This window comes from Agelaius phoeniceus, chromosome 9 (genome assembly GCF_051311805.1).
Source record: "Agelaius phoeniceus isolate bAgePho1 chromosome 9, bAgePho1.hap1, whole genome shotgun sequence".
Classification (NCBI taxonomy): domain Eukaryota; kingdom Metazoa; phylum Chordata; class Aves; order Passeriformes; family Icteridae; genus Agelaius; species Agelaius phoeniceus.
Window position 1 is genome coordinate 15,103,917 of NC_135273.1, and position 24,963 is coordinate 15,128,879.

The 24,963-nt window shown below is 37.6% G+C and overlaps 1 protein-coding gene across 3 annotated transcripts in view; it reads right to left on the minus strand.

The window, feature by feature from the left end:
* The window catches only part of LOC129123259 (heparan sulfate glucosamine 3-O-sulfotransferase 1-like), a 43,932-nt gene extending 25,660 nt beyond the window's left edge, over positions 1 to 18,272 (minus strand). The window contains exon 1 of one of the 3 annotated variants that reach the window (XM_077183033.1): positions 18,177 to 18,272. The gene's annotated coding sequence lies outside the window, so the exon portion shown is untranslated. Of the gene's footprint in view, positions 1 to 16,439; positions 16,964 to 17,057; positions 17,468 to 18,176 lie in introns of those variants that run through there. The other 2 variants (XM_077183032.1, XM_077183031.1) reach the window with 2 other exon arrangements.
* Between the last annotated feature and the right edge of the window lie 6,691 nt (positions 18,273 to 24,963).

Genomic DNA, 24,963 nt, shown 5'->3' on the forward strand with positions numbered 1-24,963 from the left:
CAGGGAAGCCCCCAGCCTGGAGCAGGCAGTTTTTGGGCAGTGACTGTGGTGCCCCTGTCACTGTGAGCAGGGATGTCCCTGTGGGTATTGCAGGGGAGCAGCAGCTCTCCTGCCTGGACACTCTGCAGTGCTCTTCATGTCTCTATTCTGCTCAGCATAACTTCAGTAATAAACTTCTGCAAGGAAAAACATCTGATAGCGTTACTGAAAACCTGCTTTTGAAGAAAATACTTTGAAAACTAGACAGAGTTTATTTTGAAGCCCTTTTTATCTTATTAGAGACATACTAAAGATCTCTGGTGAGATAGTAGGGGGGAAAAGGCTTCAGAATATATATATATGTATAAGATTTAATTTTAAAGACTGATATTCTTTCCCTGACCTTTGGCCATTTTTCTTTTAGTATCTTAATAACAAACAAGGTTGAGCAACTAAACTCTCTAGAGATAATTCACAAAAGAGCTAAATAAAGAATTAAAACTGAGGCACAGTGAAAAATACATTAGAAAAATAAACTACTAACATTTTTAAGTAAAGTAGTCCAAAGAGTTAGAAAGCCTCTAAATTTCAATTTCATGATGTTGTACTGAAAGTCATCCCTGAGTCCTGATAATTTTCATGTTTTTTTCTTGTTTTGGTTTTTTTTGTGTTGTGGCTTGTTTTTTTTTCAGTTCATTTGTATCTATTATTTGAGATGCAGTTCTTGACTGAGATTTTGGCTGCACCTATAATGAAATATTTTCTCCTGTGGAATACTTGCAAAGTGCTGCCAATAATCACTAATAATCAGAAAATGTCACAGCAGGCAGTGCTGTCAGTGCATGAGTAGCCTCACACATGAAATTCTCCATTGGAGAACAAAGAATAAAAAGTCTTTGAGCTTTTTTCAATATGAACTGCTACTTATTAAATATCAGGATTTTACTAAGCATGCTTTTAAGAAACACTTCAATGGAAAAAAGGTCACAAGAAAGCCACCAGTACCTTTTTTTTTTTCAGTTGGAGACTTTTGCGCAAACGTTACTCCTGCACAAAAATCCAGTTCTGTCTATGATGATGCAAGGATGACACAGTATTGTCTGTGAAGCTAGTTCTGCCCTGAGTAAGAACCTTCTGGCATCAAACTAGATTAAAAAGAACAGATGGTTGCAGAAACATAATTAAGAAAAAGAAAAGGAAGAAGAAACTGGTATCAAAGCATCAGCATCTCTTTCCCTGAATTTTCCCTGAAAGAAGTAGAAAGGAAGTTTTAAAAAGGTTGGATCATCTAATCCACATAAGATTCTATTCAAAAATTAATATATCAAACACTTGAATCATAAAGAAGAGCCAGATGCTCAACGTGAACTTGGACATTGCTAAATGGTCACTATAGGCATTCTCAAGAAATGAATATATTTAAACAGAAAAAGTCTCTACAGGCAAATTACCATATTCTTATTCATTAGCAGAAGATGAATCAAACACAGGAAACACAGGTTGGCTTTAGCTCTCACCTTGCTGTGCATCTGCCCTGAAGACATGGCATTCCTTGTATTTGATTAAATATGGAACTTTCTGGAACATTAAGAAAACCTAAACCAATGCCCCAAAAAAACTCCAAGCAAAACAATCCAATCCAATCCAAAACCAACTGCTAGGCAAAAGACAAAAAGTATTAATAATGAGCATAAAAACAAATGTATTTTTAAAAAATACAAAATACCTCCATTTTAGTCATTCAAGAGCTGGTTTTGTATAGCTATCAGACAACAGTGCCTTAGGGACAGCTTGGGATTACACTTGCCTTCTACATCTAGGCTTGCTGAAAGCTGACATCTTCTGCTAGTGTAAGATGCAGTTTATAAACAAAACAGCCCTCAAGAGGTAGAGCTACAATCACAGCAGCATAGGCAGATACACCTGAAGTTGCCACATCTTCTCACAAGCTGCAAAGTTCTCCAGCATCATCTTCAATGAATCCTACACATGAATCTTTCTGTGTGTACAGGTTCTTTCCTGCAGTTTAGTATTGAGTTGTTTCATATGCACACTCTGATCATGAAGGTTATGCTTAGTATTCCACAGTAAAACATTTTAATTACTTTAAAAGAATATAAATTTCATTCTAGTCTTTGATGCTCTTAGAAACAATTATAAAGCAGCAAGAATTACAGAAAACAACTGTTAGTATTATTTAAATTTAATCAGAGATCAAAGTTATGAGAGTAGGTAAAAGCATCAGAAGTTTCTGGGAACAGCTGAAAATCCTCTACATCTGGCTCATTAAAAGTACAATACTCTACAACTGTAACCATGTACAATATGGACACCTCCAGTAAAAATAGCCTTCGTTTATAATCTATTCTGTGGCACATATTCAGGGGTTCAAAACAACAAAGAAGAGGTACAGGTGTGGGTGAAGATGTTAATAATTAAACATATTGACTCTTGTTGCTTTATAATAATGAGTCAATATTTTTAACTATTGTTGCTTTATAAATTTATTAAAATTGATAATAACTACCTTTAAAGTCCACTTGTGCCACAGTAGTATCTATACAGTCACCATAGATGGGAGGAAAGTTGTGGATTGGGATTGAAGAATGTGCAATTAAAGCACATGTGACCTTTTTGTTAGGCCTGCTCTGAGCCATTGCAAAACACTTCAGTCTGCAGTGAAACCAATGCATTCATCAAGTTCTATCAACTAGATTTTAATCTGAAAGTTGAAGGTGTATATATAAATACAAATGAAAGATTACTGTGTAGTGTCTAAAGGGTAGCCATGTTTATTGAAACAACAAGCTCTGCTCTTTAACACCACTGATATGAAATCTTTTTAGCAGCAATGTTTTTATTCAAAACTAGCTATGTGCCTGAAGTTATAAATTGCCTTGTTCTAAGTACAATGTTACAAAACAGATCACTTAGTGAAGCAGCTCAGAAAATGGATGTGCTTGTGATACCTTTAATGTAGGTCCTTTTTCTAAAGAATAAAGAAAAAACTCCCAAAACTCAGAATATTTAAAAATTTCTATTTATCAGACAAGGAAAAAGAGCCTACATACATTACATTCAGGCTGTCAAAAAGGTTCATTATGGGAAGCTTATATATTTATTTACTTGTAGAACTGGTAGGGATCACTGTCTGTTACAATTACAGCCACGACACTTCATTCCTGACAAGACTTTACCATGTCTCTGTTAGCCCACAGCACGTCTGTGGAGCTCATGGTTATCAGTCTGATAAATCCCAATGTGCTGTGTCAGTTTTAAGCACCCCCAACTGCTCAGGCACATAAACATCAGCAGCTACCAGGTGCTCTGTAGTACTTTATATCCATGCCCTACACTGTCCCTCCTGATATTCAGTTTTAGAAATCCATTTTCAGTTTCATTGCTCTGGTACCAATAATCAAATGGCAAAAAAGTTTTGCCTGAAGCTGTATCCAGTGTCCCAAAAAGATAGTCTGAGGAAAAGAGGGCTGAACTAAAACCAAAAGAAGATATTTAAAAACATTTTTTATTATCTATTTGAAACAGAAAGCAACATGACAAAATTTAACACAGTGTTAATAAGAAGGAAGATATATCTGTAATATGAGTTTATACGTGTATGTTTCTTCAGTTGTCCTGAAAACAAATCCTAAAATATAAAAAACAAATTATGACTCCAGGAGAGACTTTAAATTTTATATTTTTAAAGATGAGACAGAATTAAAGCATTCTTTAGACCTAGTTGCAGGTATAATAATAATAAAGCCAGATGATAAGATACAGAGAAAACAGAACTAATGATTTTATTGTACTCATGGATTTTTTTTGGTCTGGTTGTTGTTTCTAAAAATATGTTTCTAAAAACAAAATTGAAAGAAAGATGCCCATAAAGAAAAGTGTTTTTTTTTCCCAAGGACAGTCAGGCATGGGAACAGGTTGTCCCAGGAGGTGGTATTGTTTCTGTCCTTAGATGTTTTCCAGACCAAACTGGGAAAGCCCTGAGTAATCTGGCCTGATTTCAACACTTCTTGAGCAGAAGGCTGGACCAAGATACCTCCTGAGGTATCTTCCAACTTGAATTTACTGTATGAGCCTATAATCTGTGAAGTATTCACAGAAGTATTCACAAAAGTATTCAGAACTCATTTTAAAGGAACAGAATAAGGTCAGAGCTAGCACTACCACTGCTAAACAACAACAAAAAGATGCAAAACAGATCATCTATCTTCAAGAAATACACACAATATGACCACAAATAACACACTGTATGGGAATAAGAAAAAAAGGTCTTAAAATAGAGGTAGGTAAGAGAAAGACATGTTAAATGCTATTTCTGTAACAAGTTTTACACAGACAGCAAGAGACAAAATAGTGCAGGAAATAACACTTTTTGGTAGATTCTATCATCTTGCACACTGCAAATGCTGCAGATTCCAGGTTCTCATACTTTTAAGCAAGCATGGATAAAAAACCTGTATTACCCACAACATAAAAAATCAACATTCCATTCTAGAAGAATTAATCTCTTTCCAGTTCCAACATGACCAGGTTTGGTTTCAACAATTATAGCTGCTGTTGCTCAACAGCTGTTTAACGAGTCAGGGGCAAGAAGTGTGCTCAGACCTCTCCTCATCCAATACCCTGTCTGGCTTCTCAGACATTTCAGTGGCAGCAAGTGCAAGTCTTTCAGAAGTGAGTTAGAGTGCACTGTGCAGATTTAATAACTCCTTCCCCAGCTAGAAGACTAAAGTGCTCTAAAAAAATATAAATGAGAAAGCTGAAGTTCTCTAGCAATCCCTTGGGCCAATTACACAGATCAGAGATGGAATGATTCAAAGCATGATGGACCTGTCTTTTCCATTCTTTTCTTGATTATTTTAGCATGAAAAGAGTTGGTTCTTGCTAAAGGTAGAATCAACTCAACTACAGCTGACCTAGACAGCTGTACATAAAATTACATAGTTCTCCAAGTTTTTTCTTATTAAGAAAAGAAATAGATGATGGAACTTGGGGTCTGGTGCAATCTTGCTTATTTACAGAGGTAAATTTCTGCTTTTCTTAGCACAACAAATCACAAGCAAGCAAGTTTTCTGTTACTTACTATTTTCCTTCATCTACCATTCCATCTAAAACCTCTCACAAAGTAGTGTCTGAATTCACACTTCAAATAGTCATTTACAGAAGGTCATGAGCATTTGCTTCATTTTTCACTTCTGTGCCATTTTCTCATTTCTTCTAAGGTTTATTTCAGCAAAACCCCTCAGCTGCACGTATTCTATTTTACTGAGTAACATGCCTTTGTTGTGAAGCTTCTTAAACAAAAGACAGTGGCTAATTCCTCCAGCATCCTTGGTTTTCTCCAGGAATTGGCTATCACAGCTAGAGATTGTTAATTTCTAACCTGAGTGATCTGCTAACACTTGGCTGCAGATGGATTTCAGACACCAATTATATGGATGATAAAACACTGGCTTTTCACAACAAGGCTCTACAGCCTTTCCACATACAGCTGCTGGCCAACTGTTGGTTATTCAGAGCAAAAAAATCAGCTTTTCCACTGACAGCCAATCTGAGCCTCATCTATAAAGTCAAGCCCAGTAGATCAAAACAGACTCAGTTCTTGAGTTTTCTGTGCCAAATGAAGAACCAAAGAGTACCAAATGAAGAGCAAAGAAGGCTGTACTTAGAAATGCAGTGCAGTGTACAATCACTTTCTGGACTGTGAAAGAGATGAGCAGGAAAATAGATGGCACTGGTCTCTGCAGGCAAAGACAGTTCTCTTTTAGACTGGTGTCATATGGAGAAATTGGATTACCACACAATAACAAGTCCAATAAGCACAGATTATGAGTGTAGGATAGAAAGTAATTTACCACTAGATTAATCCCAGGCATTCCTCTTACCTAGGCTGCATTAAAACAGGAGCATTTATCTTTCCAGCCTATTGTTCAATGTGTTTCATATCCTCTGCTACCCCCAGAAAGAACAGTACATTATTTTTTTATTATATTCTATTTACTTTTTCTATTCTATTTTTTTATTATATTCTATTTACTCTCTACAAAATAACAGTTTCACATGCAGCAGATGAAATCTGTTTGGCAAGAAAGTACAACAGTATTTTTAAGTTGTCTGCATTTTCACTGGGTGGGTCTATGACTTGAGCACATGAAGTAGCTGCTCTCGGACAATCACACAGAGTACACCTTACTTTGCCAGCTAGGATCTGAGGTCACATCAATATAAGAAAACTCTGGAATATTAGGCCAAATTAAATCTAAAATATTGATTTGTGTGTACAGATATTTCTTAAAAAATATAATGGCCATTCAGTAAAATACACTGAATGGAGAGAAGAGAGAAGTGTTATATACTTACTGAATTAATAAGATTTTAAAATTATTAACATTCTAAAATTCTTAGTTCAGTTAAATTTTGACAGGATTGTCTAGTTATCTTGGAGGAAAATCATTTATAGCTCCTCCCATTTCACTCAGCCTCCCTAAACCCATGCTCTTGACATTAAATAGGAGGAAACTAATGTAAAAAACTTCAAATAGGGAAAATGTTTTCCTTATTACCTTAACAATTTGATGGTAATCAGTTTTCAGAGCCATTCCCCATTAAACAGGACTGTATTAAAGGTAAGTAGGTATTTACTCAGAGACAAAATTCAAATAAGTTAGATATTAAAAGGTCAAGATAAAATTATTTCATACTTGGATATTTATCTAACTAACTGGAAGGTAGAATTTATATTCTGAGGAATCCTGAAGCTCCAGTAGTACAATAAATTAGTTCATTTAGGAAGTAAAATTCCTCAGGTCATTTGTAGAAAGGGAAAGAAGCTTTGCCCTAGCTCTTTGTTAAAAAAAAGAAAAAATTCTATTAAGTTAGGTGAAACAAACTCCACTGCTTATACAGGTTTCCTGCTGCCAGCATGGTAAGCTCTGTCCTACAACTCAGCTTCCTGAAACCTGTAGTTCTCTTAAACTTAGTTAGGAGTAGGAAGTGAGTAATTCTATTAAACATAATCAACATTTTCTCTGGTAATATTATGCTGAAATAGTGTGTGGACAGGGACATTCCCTCCAAAAGTTTCTCACCAACCCTATGTCAATACCTAAAATTTCCTCATGCCTGACATAAGTACATTTTAAAGTGCTAAGAACAAATTCACCTCAATTACACAATATATATAAACCACTGGACATGGGCTACATTCTCATACTGGAAATGTCTCATTCAATAGCTACGAACTCAAAACTTAATTCTGAATCTTATCCAAAGCTTCCCATGTAACAACTCACACTATATGCTTCGTTGCTCCATCTGTTTAAGAAAATGAGATTATAACAAGATGGAAAAAATAAATTTAATCTTACTATCCACAATAAAAAAATCAACAAAATAAAAATTTTAAAGTAACTATTGCTATTAATAGTTATAGCTATGCACAAATAACACATTTCATGGGACCAGGATCAACAGCACATGGCTGAACAGACAGAGAATGTGTCAAAATACTAATGCACATGTAATACACCATATGCAGAGACAACTGATATTTTTTGACTCATAATTAAAAAAAATTACTCTGTAATTTGAACATTCTTCTTTTTCTTAACCTTTTTAGCAAAGAATCATTAATAGACAAAGGCAAAATCATCTTAACTGAAACAATACTTGCAATTCTAAACCTATATCATTATTTACTTCCATATATACATACACACACACACATACACACACATATATATGATTATTTCCATTTACTAAATGAGAATATCCCAGGATCACAAAAAGTAAAGTAGAAACAATAGAGTAGGCCATATATTTTATTTATAGTATAAAGTAATATGATCAGCTTGTACAGGAATAAACATGTTAAAACATTTATGGTATTATTCCACAATTGGCTGAACAGTTAATTGCCTTAATCAGTATATACGATATTATCTGATTTTTTTTTAATGGCAATTTTACCCACTGAATATTAGAGTTTTTATAGAAACAAACCAAAATGCTTTAACAGCATTTCCTTCTAGTGCAAGCTAGCACAAATTTAAATATCTCCCAGCAGGCAACAGAGAGCCCTGTTTGGTGCTCCTGTATTTCTATTGGCTTTCATTTGATTAAAGGAAAGTGCTTCCCTATAGAAGCAAAGTAGAACAATTCCTTGGAGTATTACAGCACCACGTTCTGTGCCTGTGACCACACAAGGATTCAAAAGAAGAATGATACAGTGTTCTTTTTGGAATAGTAGATTATCTAACTTTGAGTAATGACTATTCAGTGAAGATTTATATTATTTCCATTTTCTAAAGCTCTATGCATAATTATCATAACAGTTCTCTTTTCAAGATAAATTTAGTTTCAAAACTTTGGTTTTCTATCACTGGCACTATTTATACTCTCAGGATAAAGGAGATGAAGTTGCAAGCATAAAAAGCCAGCCATTAACCATTGAAATAACTGTCCTAAACTTCCATAATTTTGCAGAGGAGGGATTAAAAAAAGAATGAAACAACGCAAGTGTTCAGGTCTCTAACTGGCTAAAGAGGCCTAAGCTCTCAGGAGTGTTTGCAGTGTACAGGCATGAATCTTACTTTTGAATCCAGAAACTTAGAGCTAAGATAAGAATGCAGCAGAATATGAAAATAATGAGCCTTTTGTTCTTCTTTATTCTCCAGTGCACATATCAGATTTTGAATTTAGAAAACTCTAGAAGCACAACAAAGTCTACACATAGTAAGGATATTTCATTACTCTACTATAGGACAGGAGGGAAAATACCATAGCCAGGAAATCAGTGGTGTGGTTGCCAAAACTACTGGAAGACTTCACATTGTATAGTACAGAACAAAATCAAACCCATACAACAAAATTCTGTAAATTAAGTAGATTTTAAAAGCCCAACAAAACACCATCTAAGTAAATGGAACTATTTATTTACAGAATAAACTAAAGGTAGCATGTGGTGCAAAGGAAGCTGAGTCATAATTTGTGAGACTGAAATAGCCTAATGTTTGGGGATAAGGTCTAAAAGATTTCTGACTGTGGCAGTCTAGAAAAAGAAACCCCTTATATGTTTATTTTCATATTGCATCTCAAGAATCTAGCATTAGAAAGTGTCAAAGTGACAAATGCAAATTATTTTCCATCTTAAACTTGACAGTATTTACCTTTATAAATGGTGCAATAGAAAACACAGTGCTGTGAGGATTAATGTGAGCCAAGTCTGGAAGGTGCTCAAGAATCTGGCTGTCATAAGACACGAACTTCTCTCATCCTGAGAATTACCAACATGCCCTTCATATGTGACAACGGCACCAAATTAAATATTTCTTTATAATATCTGTGTAAGGCTTATTTTAAACAGTGTACGTAGAAACGATAAATAACAAATTCTGAACTTCCAGTAAAAATTTAATTTTTTAAAATTTTGTGTTACAAACTATTGTTTGCAAGGCTTGACTGCCTTTATTTAATAAGGTCTGCTTATTGTATAAATTGCAGTGAACAGCTTAGCTGAGTAATGTGGCATTTTTGTGGCTATGATTTTAACTAGTTAAGCCATGGAAATAGATGACAGCTACTTTATTTTTAATCTTACTGTTGGAGAAAAGCTGTAAACTTTTTCCTTCCAGAAATAATCCTCAAACTGATTGCTGTCAACTGCTTGCTGGAGGGAAAGTCTGTCAACCAAGGAGGGTGGAGACAGGAGAGACAAGCTCCCTCTCTCCATGTGTAAATACCTTTCCACAAAATGGAGGCAGAATCTTATAGAATCTTTGTAAATTAGGAATCTATTCTGTGTGAACCTTTAAAAAATGTTCTTTATAGTATCCAACACTTTTATTCAGGAAAAACTATGTCTGACTAGACTTTGTTATCAAAGGGACATGATGTTATTCAAGTGTTCTCAATGAAATCCTGTATCTTTGTTCCTTAAAAATGAAAGCATATCTTGTAAGAGCTGATTCTGGATTCTGAGGGATGTAGTCTGCCCTTTATAAACTTCAAACACATTTATACCAAAATTCAAACTCTTAGCAGATTTCTAGGTCTAAAATATATTGGTCCTATACCATTAATTTGCAGAACCTACCTGCCTTCAGAGGGTGTAATGATGATCATAAATATCTACAAGGAGTTTTTACCTTGTAAACACTACATAAATGCTAAATTATGACAAGGACAGAAGTAGCCCAGTTTATCTCCATCCAGAAGCTAAAATGTTTTGCTTGTATTTGAATTGTCTTATTAATTCATGTCTAAAACCCAGTATCTCTACTAACTGATATTTTGCCATTTATCAAAATAGTATATATCCCTAACATCTTGCTTCAATTTTTTTTCAGCTGTCCACTGTAAGATCCCATTGTAAAAAAATACAACCTCAGAACACATTTTTCTGTTGCCAATTTCTGGAAAAAAGTCTACTCTTTGCAGTTTACTAAAAGTAGAACATGTTTTTTACCTCTCTGAATTTCTGAAACCCTGAGTTTCTTCACTTGCAGAAACTTACATGACGCAAAATGGTTGGTTAGCAATCTGGAGAATTGTAGTAGGAAAAAATATTAAATAATTTTCTCCATTGTTCTGCAGTAATGTGTAACATTTTACTTAAAACTGTATCTGTACCTTTTATAACCTCAGTTGAAAAGGATTTGCTCTGCCCTTCCAAGTTAAACAGATGTACAGTGTTAACAGGAAATTATAGACAACAACAAAAATTTAAAAAAAACTAAAGCTATTATTTTTCTGAAATTCAGATGATGAGCATTTATGCACTTATATTGATTTTGGAAATAAAAGTAAAGGTGAGAGCTGCATACTTGCACAGGTGCCCATTCATAATTTTTCAATTCCTACCTATTCACTGCAGCTTGAATGCCAAGGGTCATTTCTCTCCAAATTCTGGAGGCCTTAGCACCACACAGAGAAGCAAAATTCTCCCATTTTTCTGATGTAGTTACTGCAGAATGTGAATTCAGAATCAAACTGCAAAGACTGGATTGCTTCTCAAAATCAGCGTCAAGGTACCAAGTTGTAAGTACAACAAAATCAGCGTCAAGGTACTAAAGCTGTAAGTACAGCTCATCACTGTCCCTAGGACAGTTTCCTCATTTGACTATTTCCTCATTTCATGGAGAAAAAAGAGAATCATAATTTTCAGTATTTTAAGTGCTATCTTTACAGTATTCTGTAAATGGAAAGCCATTTGATTACAAAGTTCCTTTTCATCACTCTTCTACATGCACACACACAAACAAAATATATATTTTTTTAGCTAAAAGCAAAAGTATCAGTCACTTGCTAAGGAAACTAAAAACTCCTTCTCTTCAAGCAATATTGAATAAATTTCGCTGCAGCAAAACAGCTTGGTCCTAGACCAAACTTAAATATTTTGAGCCTAAACACAGAGCCCTGAATCTCACCCTAGAAATCTTAAGCATTGCTTGCAATGAGGGTAGTTCAGTGTCTTTTCTCACTGCTGCTGGCAAAGCAGGTGAAAATGAATAGCAAGAGAAAATAGGGAATACTGAAAAAATTTTTCTCAAAACATTTTTTTGCTATTTGAAGGAAACATAAAAAAGCCCTTGCATTTTTAACATAAGGTACACAATTTCTTCACCTGAATGAAAGACCATTTGGCTTCCAAAACATCAGCTATAGAGCAATTAATTCATCTGTATTTCACAATCAAGTTCAAGATTACGTATTTCAAATTCCCCGTAACTATAACAAGCCCAGATGTTCATTTGACCTATAAAAAATGAGGTGGGGAAATAAATCTAATGCAAAAAAAAAATGCAGTGCCTGTATGACATGTAAAATAGTATCTTCCCTGTGTCAAACATATGGTATGAGTAATTCACAGTCATACACTCAAACATAGACAAACAGACAACTGTCAGCTGGTGCACGTGTGTACACACACGTGCCAGTGCTATTAAACCAGAGCAAGGAAAGATGGTGAAGAGATATTTTTATCTGTTCATTTTCCTGGTCACACAGCAGAAGTAAAATTATTACTGATGCTGCTAACTATTATTACTAACAATTACATTATTATTAATGAAGCATGAAAGTGAGGTGAAATGGAAAGTAGTGGAATTACTGGGCTCAGAGGACTGTGATCGGTGCCACAAAATTCAGCTGGGAACATTACTAATTGTGCACCCCTGTGGGTGCACCCAACTGGGGCCATTTCCCTTAAAGACCAGAATAATGGGACTGAGGGCACCCTCAGCAAGTTGGAGAGTGTGTGAAATAAGGAACAGTTGTGCTGCTGTTAACTGGGACCTCAGCTAGTTGGAGAAATAAAGTTCGGCAAAAGGAAATACACATTCTTCACCCAGAGAAAAATAACTTTGTGGACTGGTAAAAGTCTTAGGACCAAGCAGGGGGAAAGAACTGAGCACTAAAGGATGGGGAACGTCCTGGTGGGCAAGAAATTAAACATGAGTCAGCAAAGTGCCCATGTAGCAATGGAAGCGAACACTTTCTGTGTTAGGGAAAACAGTGTTAGGAAAAGCAGGCTGAGAGAGATGATCCTTCCCTCAGCAGCAGTGAAGTCACATCTGGAATATTGCCTCCTGTTCTGGGCTCCCCAGTACAGAACAGACATGGACATACTGGTGTACATCCAGTATGGCCATCCAGGACACAGAGAAGATCTGGGTCTTGGAGCATCTGTCATTTGAAGAAAGGAAGGGAGAGCTGAATTACTTTTTCCTGGAGAAGGCTCAGAAGGGATCTTAATCAGTATTTATAAATGCTTGGTGGGAGGGAGAAGCCAATCCTTTTAAAAGCAGATATTATGAGAGAGGACATTCAAAATCCACTCTCTCCAGATTTCATTAAGGAATTTAATATGGTATCACCCAGCAATTATTTACTGAGTTGGAAATACAAGCATAACACAAAAGTAAAGTTGATATAAATGGTAACTATTGAATGATAACTAATGGTAACTACTGATGACTAATGGTAACGTATTGAATGGACTTCTTTAAAATCGTTCTTCACACTCGTCTTACTACATTTCTGTAAACATGGTGAAAAGCAGAGGTGTTTTGATAAAAACTGGTTACAGGAAGCCCTCTTGATACTGGGGAGGTTCTTGCTAACTTACAGAAGAAATTGGAGGAGCATTAGAAATGAGAAAACCTTTAGCTACTCTTCAAAGCCACATGACTATGAATAGCAGAATTTCTGATTATTTCTGTGATGGTCTCTTATTATTTATCTCTCTTGCATTTGAGAGCAACACAAAAAGATAAATCACACACCCATGTTTACTATTAACAGATTAAACTAACCTGGCCTATCTGTAAAACAAACTTGATATTCACCAGTGTCTGACAAAGTATTTTCAAAAGACTGAGTGGAGCATTAGCAGTCTTATTCAAGACTTTGAGCAAACACTTCAGGTACAAGGTTCAAATTCAGGAGAATCAAGTTACTAGCCTCTGTATCTTCCTATTTATTCTGTTTTGCCACACAGACTAAAAGGTGCTTGCTCTGCTTGTTTGATCCTAGCACATAAAAGCTGAGGAAGACACATGATCGATGTTTATAATTTATTGAGGGCTACACACCGAGGAAGGAGTTGGTTTAAAATAACAATATAGCAAGATTAAAAATTAGGAATCAAAGAATATATTTTGGTTGAAAGTTCAAAGAAAGCTCTAAGCATTAGGAGAGAGGTTTTGAAATATCTTTTGAAATATCCAGAAAGAGCAACAGGGCAATGTACTTAAAGGTAGACCGTGATGACTTAATAACTGAAGTTAGATAAGATTACTGTTTAGCTCAGAAAGCCTTTTCTTCAGTCTGGAGTTACTACTGTGATCAACTGCTCCTGGTTCTGCTCCCCTGCTTCCCAGACTTCTTGCTCACTATTCCCACTAAAGTTCAACTAGGGCTGTGAGAGGACCTCATGCAATTTTCATCCTTAAGAGAAAATAATCTTAAGACTTAAACTGCTACCTCTCTAGCTTAAATGGTTTTATGGAATACTGCATCAAAGCAGATGACTAGAAGACCTCCTTGAGATCAGAAGATTTACTCAGCACCTAAACAGAGCAGTGCACTGCAAACATACAGAAATGATATGGCCTTTTTGAGTCTTCATTAAATATTTGTCCTCCTGGCCAGTTTAATGGATTCCTACTTACTATATAAAGAGTCAAAAAGAGAATTTGATTGTACTCCAAGCAAATACACCTCAAACGCTGTCACTATTCAGAATCATGTAATTTAACCTGTCTGTTAAGACATACAATTATCCCCACCCTTTAAAACATGGTAACATGTTAATCACTGAACAACCCATTCAGAAGTTTTCCATGGCAGTGGGTAAAGCAAAAACAGCTACAGAAAAGAGAGAGGGCGTATTCACATGCCTATAGCTACTGGCCAGTTGTCACATAATCATTTGTATAGCAGCAGTGAATATTGAGCAATGTTGTCAACAGCCAACTCTTCTCCATTCAGCTCCTTTCAAAGATGTGTCCATCAATAAACAAGCAGCACTGTGATTTCCTGACCCAAAAAGCATGCTCAGCTTGTTGCAAATGTTGAAAATGTAGGCGTTCACCAACCCCACAATCCCTTGTATCAAACACAAGTCACTACTGTAAGGCCAAAAAATCTGGTGAGTATGACCACATTTCCCCACCTCCCTCTGGCTGACAAGTGATTTTTTACATTTTGTTTTAGAAATGAAGCAAATGTTTTTCCAATATAAGTGAATCCAATGCTTGACAGCCAAACAAAAATGAACACTGGACTGAAATTTACACAGTGACATATATTGTTCAAACCCCAAATCAGAACTCCCATATTTCATTTATTACTTGCAAAGCCAAAGCACTGGCCAGAAGAATGCCAGTTACACAGAAAAAAAGTATTTCTATTATAATGGTATCTCAGAACAATGACCGTTCACTATTTAATAAATTTTGACCACTTTGTGGACTGGTGTCCATGACAGCATTTCCAGTTAGACACAGAAGATTTGGAAAAGAAAACAAATTATTCTCCTGTTCCAAGTTCAAATATTAACTCCACTTTTATTGACTGTCATTTGACCTCTACCATCTCTTATTTGGTGACAAACTAGATTCTCAACAACTGAATCTCTTTTAGTTGGTTGGTTATAGTCTAGACCAAGGCTTCCACCTTAAATGCCATAAAAATGCAGTGTATGTGAGTATGATTTCTTTTAACAATGACCTGCACTCTTGGATTTGACAGAAAGTCTTGATTTCCAAATGTTTTTCCCCACCTGACTAGTCTCCTTTCAGATTTTTGCCTCCCTTATTTTGTTGCTGTAGAACAGTGATGTGAAAACTACTGCATCCAGGCTTGTTTTCAAAGTAAGCATATTGAGTGGTTAGCCTGGCTCATATGTTCTTGCTTACCTCACAGATTTCTGTGTTATTATTAGTTTCTTCTACTAGCATAGCAGTCTTTTGCCACACACGTACACACACTTTTACAATAAGCTCACAACTTATGAAACTTGCAAATCACACATTCTGTCAAAGCACACAAATTCCTTAGTTTCCTCATTCTGAAGCAATGTACAGGATCCATCTATAACACATAACATCTTTTTAATCAAAAAGCAGTATTTTTACGTAAGTGGAACAAAAAAATTTAGTAATATTTGCCATTCACAGTTTGGTCAAAAATATTCTAGGCTATTAAAGCAATTAACCCCAATCTAAATCAGTTCCATTTGAAATGACAAAACCTCAGTCTAGTTTTGCCAGCAACAAACCTAGTGAAATATATGAAAAGTCACAAAATTAAGTATGAATAATTTCTACAATATAAAACCATTATCTCACCAGACTAAAGCTGTCATTTTGTATTTTATGATGAAATACCTGGCACAAGAATAACACCTTACTGAACAGTAGGTCTACCCAGTTCATCTCATTTAGCAGGCAAGCATCAAAAACAATTACTGTATTGCCTTAGAGGCAGTAAGTGAAATTCTTGGAAGTAGCTTTTGACATTTTTAAAGTTTTTCAAAAGGTGAAAATAATCAAAGGAGACATCACACAGATTTTAGTTGCTGTAGTTGAGAAAGTCAACATTTTCAATAGAAGTTGTGCTATCCCTTGTCCAAGTTTTCCCCATCCTGCATCTCAGAAAATAGGGGTTTGTGCACACTAAAAACAAGGTAAACCAGCCTGGTTATTCTCAGTCTTTTCATGTGTGGCAAAAATAAGAGGACATATGTGGTTCTAAAGCACCATCCTTACACTCCACCACCTCCAACTCTGCAAGAGATTTCAGGCTGTAATGTGTAAATCATTACTACATGCTCTAATAGTACTTTCTATTTAATCAGGGGAGAAGAAAAAAACCCCTCTATAATTACAATAAATAACTACAGTTTTGTTTTAAATGAAATGATGTAGTTTATATCTGACCTGAGTTTCAGTCTTTTCCTAGTGGGAAATATAAATTCAGCATTTGGATACATAATCCTACAGCTCTCAGAAGAAGCCGACTCCACCGCGAACACTTTACATGATTTATAGCTCTCCTCCAGATTCAGATGACAAGTCTCGGCGGAGCAGGTGCAACGGGGTATTTTTTCCTTCCTTCAGACATCATTCCCTCGTATGTAAATTAATTAGCAAGTCTTCCTCACTTTGGCGTAAGCGGGGAAGATGAAGCTGATGGAATATCAGCGTTCGGTTCCTCACGAGGAGCGGGTGACCCGGCGGAGGGAGGGAAGGAGGGAGGGATGCGGGGAGGGGGCTCGCCGTTGTTACTGCTGGAGCCACAGCGATTTCGACAGCGTCAGCGGCGATAAAGTGAGCCTGGCTCCCGCGCACTTATGCCAAGAGAGCGATTTTCAAACCACGGGCAGGATTTGGGGGAACCTCGGGGACGCGAAGCGAACACACCCCGCGCACCTCCCGCGGCAGCCCGAGCATTCCTGTCACCCCCGCCGGCAAGTTGGAGCTGCCCTGCCGCGCCCCCTCCGCCCTGCCCCTTCCCTGGCTGCCGGGGGACGGGGAGCGCGTCCCGACTCCCATTACCTCCTCCGGAGCCATGGAGAGCGCCGCGGCCGAGCGGAGCGGAGCGGAGGGGCCGGCGCTCCCCGCGCTCCCTCACCCGCCGCGCCGCGAGCCGCTGGCACAGCCCGCTCCACATAAATGCATTAACAGCAGCCACATCATGATTAATTCATCAGTCCCAGTGACCAGGGGAGGAGGCAGGCGCGGGGGCTGGGGAGAGGCAGGGCGCACGGGACGGTCCCTTCTCCCGGAGTTCGCCCCTGGCTCAGGGCTCCGCCGGCGCGGAGGGGAGGGAGGGAGGGATGGATGCCGCGCCCGGCTTCCCGCGGGTGCCCGTGCCTGCCCAGCCTGAGGGAGGGCGGGGTCTCCCCTCCCGGACAGGGCACCGGGCTGCAACCCCGCTCCCGGCCGGCGGGACCGCGCTGGGAGCCGGGCGGGGATGGGCGAGGCAGCCGTGGGAAGTTGGGAAGGCTCCGCGCCACGGAGCGGGCGGGCCGCAGTCTCCGCTCAGCGGGAGCACCCTCAGCTCCACGGGAGCTGCAGCCCCTCCTGGTCTCCTGGCTGCCAGCGGCCCGCCGGCTGCCTTGGCGGCGGAGCAGGCCCCGAGCTGCCGGCACGGAGGGGCCAGCCGGGCAGTACAAGCATCCCGGGCATCCGTGCGGCCGCGATCACGGCAGCAGGACCAAGCTCGTTTGCACAAATGTGTCCAAACCCCTCCTCAGCCTCGGTGAATACAACTGCTCGGCCACGCGCCAGTTGCTGGAGCCAGGTTTTTCCGTGCCACACATCATTGGTGTCCATGTGAGCTTGCCTTGGTCTGCCGAGGCAGCAAGCCCGGCTCCTTCCCCAGTCCTCCGGCACAGAGCTTTGCTGCCCCGTCTTCTGAGAGCAGCGCCGATTTCTTCAAACACCATTTGTCAAACTAGCGGTACGCTGGACTTTGAGTTTCTCCACAGAAGGGGCGCAAGACCACTGTGATTTTAAGGGTTTCAGAACAGCTGTTAAATGCAGGAAACCCTTTGCATTTCTCTGCCTTCATTTTCCACTCCAAACATAGGTAGAAGTCCTCTAAGTCCACCATCCCCCTCCAAAATTTAATACAAGATGTACTTTACAACACCAAGCAAGATGCCACCTTACCTTCTTAGTCAGGTAGGTCCCTAGTCAGGTGATGAAATTTGCATAGAACAGATGACTTATCACTTCCTTATCACTGCCTCACTTCATCTGTAAAACCATGTTTGCCTACCTATTGTCATACTCCAAGGGAATGTATTTGCATAGGATATTACCATGGTTTAACAATTCCTTATTGAACGTGTGCCAGGAGCAAAAATCACCTCTTGTGGATTTTAGATTAGCAAAGAATCTCCAAGCTGACACAGCTATATATAGAGATTGCCAAGTACCAGACAGAGTTCATAAGCTTTACATAGAGAGAGCCCCAAATTGTCACAAGCCCTGAGATAGGTAATCATAGGCAAGGAGGTTTAAAGCTGTGTAAGGAGGAAACAGAAAATAAATGAAAAAGTAGAGCAGTTTTGTGGGAAAAATTCATTTACATGACACATTAATTTTCCTTTTATATTATGCTCTAGATTTGTGTTGCTCATACACAAAAGAATAATTAACTCCACAGTTAAGGCTGTGTTGTGGTTTGTACTTATAGCGGGAGTAAAAATCTCTAGGTTCAATACTTGAATGCTGCATTTAGACTACACAGCACAATAGCACATAAGAATTACAGTTGAATTTTCTTCTAAAAAATAATACTTACTTGCCTTCTACAGAGAAAAATCTGAATTGTCCTCTTTTTCCAGATTTTCCCATTTTCATCTATGAATTCTGAAGGTTCCTGTGTATATTAGAAGCCATTCATCCTGTAGGAAAAGAACACAAATAAAGCTGATTTTTAACTTTTAAAATTAAGTAGAAATAGGGTAAATAACACAGACTATATCCACTATATTATTTCATTGCACTTGGTACTGGTGTCCCAAGATAATTACATAATAGCAGATTGAATTGTTCTACCTACATTTTTTTTTAAAAAAAGGATTTTATCAGAATCAAATGTTTCCTGCAAAAACTGATGTACTCATCTGAAAATATAAAAAAATGGAACTTGATTAAAACCTTTGAATCACCAATCCAAAACTCTGCTTTTTAGCAGACATTACCTAACGTCTTCTGTAATCCAGTGCTTCGTCTTAAAATCAGTTCATTTCACTCTTCCTAGTGAAGGCAGTGCCTGAACACGCACTGGCTCCCCTGATTAGAAATTGTCCCATTTGTTTCTCTCCCCAGAACATTCTAAGTATTATTTTTTCTGTTCACCCATTGCTATATTTATATACAACACATATTTTTCTTCAGTTGAAACAGATTCTCTTTCAATCTCTTTCCATAAATCAAGTTCTGGATTTCCCTGATGATGTCTATGATCTATTACAATTTGAATTAGTAATTTTTAAACTCTGACAGATGGACAGAGCTTTATACATGACATTCCAGTAAACTCTTATTAGTAATGCCCACAAGGGTCTCTTCAGCCCCATTTAAGCACTGATAAAGGAGGGCTTTGCCTCACTTTCTTTCTTGACCTTCCTATGTCATAGCTTTTGGCTTGTCCTGTGCTCAATGCCAACAAGTCTTTCTCATGCCATACAACTTTTGACTCTCAAATTACCAGATTATTCCAGAAGTTTTTGTCTGGCTCTGGTGCATAATCTTGAATTTTGTTATTGTATTTCTTGGCTTTTGTGTGTGCTATTGACAAGCTGCGAATCAACAGCAAATTACACATTTTTTTATTTTCTATGATTATTAATTAATTTATTAAGGGATACAGAAATAATACGAACTGAGCCTTAACAAACTTAGCAAATTCTTTATCTCTTTTCAGCATAAATTCTCTTCCTTTGCAGGTCCTTACCCACTTCACAATTTTATACAGGTTTTCTTGTCTTCCATTTCAATAGCTGCCCACACACAGATGACTGCTTCCAGGTTAAACTCTGGAGACAGCAAAGGTGTTAAATGAGATGGTGTATGAGGTGTCAACTGTTACAGAGTTTGGGATAAAGATGTAGCACAATTAAAAACAAAGGAGAAAACCACTCATAAGTAGCCTGGTAAAAGTCATCTATCAGCTGTGCCACATTTCCAACTTAAAAATGGCCTAGTACTACAATTCAAAGAAAAATCACCATGGCTGGAGAGGGGGGAGAGTGGACCTATTCTTTATGCTGTTCACTCGTTTCTTCTATTTCTGGAAACTCTCTAGGTTCTTTATTACAGAACTCACTTGCCTGGGCAATTTTATTCATGTGTCATCTCACTGAGAGTGGTAGAACTATGTAACTATCAAAGTATGGAAAACTTCAAAGCTGGATTTCTTTTATTATTGTTATTTGCTGAAGTACAAATTTATGTTTCTATGACATGATTAATATCCTTGCTGATACCTTATTGGTATGAAAAGATGGATGCATAGTTCCACTACCACAACATCTGAAGTTATACGGATACAGATTCATTAAAAACATTTCAAGTAGTATTTATTTTTATATTGTGAATCAAGTTTCAGTGCTGCCACATCTAGACATTTGGTCTAGGTGTATCTAAGCCTAAATTTTGGGATGAAATCTCAATCACACAAAAATCAAAGAAATTCTTCTAGCTAATTCATCAGAGCTAGGACTGCATTCACTGATTTTTCTCTGAGGGTTCACTACATTTGACATGAAATCCTTAATTACAGCAGCTTATATTGAATATAAGTATACACGTGTCTAGGTTTATTTCTAGAAAATAAATTATATTGAAGGAAGAATATTGCATGATAGAGTCAATCCTGATACAGTAAAACTAAAAGGAAATGATAATAATACATCTCTATGAAATATCCCTGGCCTGAAGGCCATATGACATTTTCTTGATTCAAGGCTTAATATTCAAAGCTTGGTCATAGTTATTCATCTGTTAAGGTTCATGAAGTTGGTCTGATTTATGACTAATTCTGGCTACTACATGGAAACTGTGGATGCAGATGAATTATTATTACTTTTTTCAGTCTGAGGCACAGATTAAAACTCAAGGCATAAAGAGTGTCTTTTGCCTTGATTTTAAACGAATTTTCAGTGAATTAAATATTTGACAAATAATGGGGCAGGTCTACCTTTTGGAATTCAAAGCACTAGTGTTAATTAAGAGTGAGTTTGACTCGACTTTCCTCATTCTCCAAAGAACTTTTCTTCTCAGCTTTATAAAAGTCAGATTATGTAGACAAATGTGGATTTCAATCTCCGTAAAACTTATGGGAACTATATCATATAAAAGCTCAGGGCTTGACATAGGCAACCTCTGTTATTCATTAAAGTAACAACTCTGGAATATTCCAGAGAAGTGCACCTTCTCTCATGTTTATCTGGTCATTGACGATTTCTGATTTCTGACATCTTAATTTTCATGAAATGACTTTTTCTTGCTGAACTCAGAAAAGTTGTTAGAAATCCTTATTAGCAATAAAGCAATAGACACAAAATACTGATAGGACACCAATAATGTTGTAAGATGACATATTTTCTGAAAGAGGGGAAATTCTGTCATTCCTGAAGGAATGCTGAGACATTCCAAAAAGTGTAGATAATTTTTGAAACTGAAACATTTTGCTATATACATTATTTCTGATTTTTGAAATTGCCCTCAGTTTTAAATACCCTCACTCATATGTCAATTGTGTTACCTTAAATTGTGCTACCAGAGGCAGTGAACTGAAGAAAGAGAGAAAATGGGAAGGGTGACTGAAAAATCACAGCAAGAAATAAGATGATCCAAAAAACCATATTACTCCAAATTGCTAGTCCAGCTGAGCTGTACCTTTTGCAGTCTCAGAGCAGACTGTAACTAAGGCGCAATTTCTATTGTAGTTCTCTCACCCTGAAAACAATCCAAAACGATCTATACAAAGCCAGGGCAAGCTGCAGACAAGGCTGGTGTCTACAGTGTACAACCTCTGAGCACCCTCCTGAAGCTGTGCAATTTGCTAAAGAGTAAAAGAGTAAAGCATGTTGCAGGCTTGCCCTTCAGAACCTCAATGCGTTTCCTGCTACTGAAGGAGCAGACATGAAATCAGTGGAAGGAAAACTCACTACACCACAACACTGAACCAAGACCATTATTGTTTTGCCAGCCCCGATGTTTCCGCTGAAATGTGGTTTATAATGCTGTAAAATTATGGGTCAGGTAAACCTCATTGCAGCTCTTGGGTATAGCTGTCCCTCTTCATTTAAGATAGATGTAAGAACTCATTATGCTCCTTTGCTGAAACAGGTAACTGAAAGGACTTTAGTCTCTAAACCCCAAACACAATTACACATCTCTGTACAAAACAGAAGCTTGAAAAAGCCAGGTCAGAATGAGAATGAAGTGGGTGGAGTGGTTTTGCTGTTTTTTAAGAAGGATACAAATGAAAGTGACACAATGTATGTAGGCTATGCATGTAGGACATGTATAAATATGGAGAGAGGAAATATGTAGAAGCTCATGTCAAATTAATGCCAAAGAACAGGTACTGAGGAGTAAAGCTAGACAGATTTTGGGCTGCTGGCACAAACTGCCACGGGTTGAATCTCTGAAAAATAAAAAGCTTTTTTAATATGTATAATTTCTGCTATGCTCAAAGAAAGATTTTTTTAAGGTTGCTTCTTAGAAATAGGACTGCACTGATAAAAGATCAATCTCTATTAACAGCTCCCCTATCTAATGGAAATAATAAAAAAATCTCAAAATTTTGACCAGCTGTTGGACACAGTAACAAAGCTGTGTGACAGAGTGACAGATCTCAGATGTAAATATACATGCTATTATTAAAGATATAAATCTCAGCTAGAAATATACATATCATTATTAATTGATTTTCAGAATTCCCACCCTGTATTTTCAGAGGTGTGCCTTCCCTTAAGTTCCCAGAGTATCATTTACACTTTGGGAGCTGTGACTGCTATATCCAGCTTTCAAATACCCCAAGGACCTGCTAAATCAAAGACATTCCTTTTATAAGACATTCCTTTTCTTATTCTTTAATAAGAAAAATATTTTAATTCTCAATTTCTATATGAAGATTTAGGTGTCTGTAACCTCCCCAACACACTTACATCCCTTCTCCAGCAAGTCCAGGAAAAAAATAAAGAGAATGTAGGCAGGTATCTGTTGACTTTGCCCCCCAGGTGCCTTGAAAGAAGCTTAGTAAAGGAGAGAGTCTTTTGGGGTAGTAGACTGAAAGTGGCTTGGAGCAAGTGAAGAAATACTCCAGTGCCTTGTTCAAGGAAATAAGATTTTGTACTTTTGTAAACAAACAGAAGTATCTCAAAGAAACAGCCATACAACAGGATCTAGCTTTACAAAAGCCATCAAGTTTTGACCCACTGTTAAACACATCAAATTACACTCCTGACTTATAAAGACCAGGAAACAGTTATCTCAAATTATCTTTCCCAAAGGAAACTCTGAGAGTAATCCACGTAGTGCAAGTGATTAATTTTCTCAGTGCATATGTCACTTCTGACTTCATTATTAATCAGTGACTTTTTTCTATACCTGCAAATCAATGAACAAACTTAAGTGGAAGATGCAACACACTCATGAATGAAGCAATAATATTTAAAATGTCCACCTCTGAGCTCTCTAAATCTCACAGTATCAGTCAGGACTCACAAAATCCTTAAGGTTAACACCCAAGAATGGAATGCATTTTTTTTCACTTTGCTAAATAAATGCACAGCACAGTGTAAAATGGTCACATAAGGACAGTTTAAAATAAACACACATTCATATCATATGCAACGGCAAAAAGAGACATCCTGCAGAAGACAACAGTGATTGCTCAAGTGCTCAATACACAAAAATGGAATACTTCACATGCTGGAACTGATCAAAGGTCCAGTACTCTGTCTCTGGTGTGCAGTTCATCTACGTTCTTATCCTTGGCCAGATGGTTCAAGGCTGTGAGTGAGTGCGTGTACAAAGTGGTTCCTTTCAGAACATCCTCCTACCTTCTGGCAGCATTAAAGTATTAAAAGTATTATTTTCTGAAACAGATTTTCTGCACAGACCTGTCATGTTTCATAGCCATGCATGGATTCAATGGAGGAAGAACAACACAAGCAATGATTTACCCTTTCTGAAGAGGAAGCATCACAGCTCCTAAATCTTCTGTGCACCACATACAGCACCCTGGGCTTTCCTGAGAGGTCTCCTATCTAATTACTCACCAAGTTCAACCTGCTTAGCTCATGAGATCTGACAAAATCACAGCCTGATGTGGAGCAGCTGGGATTTAACTCTCATTTATAAAAATTAATTGGGAGATTTTTTTCTTTCTTTCCATTTATTACACTTCTTCACTCTTAAAATCACATAAAACCCACACATGCACTTACAAACACACAAAACAAGGAGTAAAAGCAAACCACAAGAGTCAGTGAAGTTACTTGCTATAGAAATAGCAGTGCTGGTATTAGCACTTCAAAGGGAAAAGCTATTTTAAAATTTAACTGCCTGGCAGATGCAGCAGATATAGGACAGGGACCAAAGAGAGGTAAGGAGAGAGGGAGAGTAGGAAGAGGAGAAAATAAGTGGGGAAGGGTAGGAAAACAGATGAATGGTGCATTAGTTAAAGGTAAAAAGCCAAACTCTATGCTGGCAATGACATTTTGGCAATGTGGAATCCAATAGCAAAATTCCAATTGACTTCAGAGAAATATGTTTTTCGCTCTGTATCAAGTTTTACTCTCATGTACTGCAATGTGTCAACATAATTCCTCAATGTATTTAGTTCCTTTTAGTTCATTCTTGCCAATAATTTATTCTACAGCGATTCTACAAACGTTGTAAAGGCAAGAAGGAAACTAACCCTGACCTTGAG